This window comes from Eimeria mitis, genomic scaffold (assembly GCF_000499745.2).
Source record: "Eimeria mitis Houghton genomic scaffold, Emh_scaff1237, whole genome shotgun sequence".
In the NCBI taxonomy this organism is placed as follows: Eukaryota; Apicomplexa; class Conoidasida; order Eucoccidiorida; family Eimeriidae; genus Eimeria; species Eimeria mitis.
In genome coordinates this window covers 11,875-13,013 of record NW_013568377.1, presented here as the reverse complement: position 1 = coordinate 13,013, position 1,139 = coordinate 11,875, and positions in this window count along the sequence as shown.

Below are 1,139 nucleotides of genomic sequence, written 5' to 3'. Positions count from 1 at the left end.
GGAGCTGATACTGAATGATTTCAGCTGCACGTGCAAGGATGAGCGGTGTGCGCTGTTTGTGCAGCAGCTCAGCTGTGCCTCCCACTCGCCAGCTCCCCTCCGGCTCCCTCGCCTCCTATGCAAGTGGTAAAAAGCAATCAGAATGCAGCTAATTAAGTAGCCCTCAGGCTCTGCAGCAGATCGTCTGCTGCAGCAACGCTGGGGTACAAAAGCACGCCTGGCAGGCGCTGCTGGGCGAGAGAGGGCCGCAGCGCATCCACGAACACCTAAACTACGTTGTTTGACCAGAAGAGTAGCAAATGATTACAAATGAAGACTTTTTTTCGTTGAGGAGGGAAATGCAATTTCGGGAGATGGCGCCGCGGCTGCAAGCAAAGGGACGCAAGAGGGGGGCCTCTCCCTCCTGTTTGGTGGCCTGTCTGCACAATGTTTCATTTAAAAAAAAGGGCAACGCGACAAATGTCGTTAAATTAATGTAAAAAGGGCTTATCGTTCTCAGCGGAAAGCTAAGGAGGCGTCATACACCCAAGGGCGCGTGTATCGCAAAGGGCGAGCACGGGAGGAGAGGCCCGTATGGAAGTGTGTTTTTTTTGTGTTTTAAAATAACTGTTATAAATTTAAAAAGTAATATCATGTACTACCTATAATTCATATGGAAACCCTAACTTGCACCGCTTTCTGCCTTCCTCTCTCGGTGGCGGTTCGGCGCAGAGGCGCCAACTCCCTCCTCCTTCGCCTTCCACAGCTGTTAGCAGCCCCAGCGCTGCCGACGGAAACAGCTGAGTTGAGTTATGAATTTAAAATTCAAATGTAAATTCAGTCTAAATGAATTTCGAGTTTAGGTAGCAAGAGGCTGCTGCTGCAGCTCGGTTTAACAGCAGCGTGTCTGCTGTGGCGATGCCGTAGCTCGACGCGTTCTTCTCGAGCTGATTCACGATATTACACATCCGTTGCTTTAATAACTCTGAAGTCTTTGCATTGCCTCCTGCTCATTGTTTGCTCAGCTAGTAGGCCCAGTCCCCCCCTTCACGGGCGCATAACGCTCCAGGATGCTCCTGCCACCCCAGCTGCTCCGAGCGGCCCGCCGTAGTGTGGGAAGCAGCTGTGGAAGGCATCTGTTCCCTGCCTTGTGCAATCAG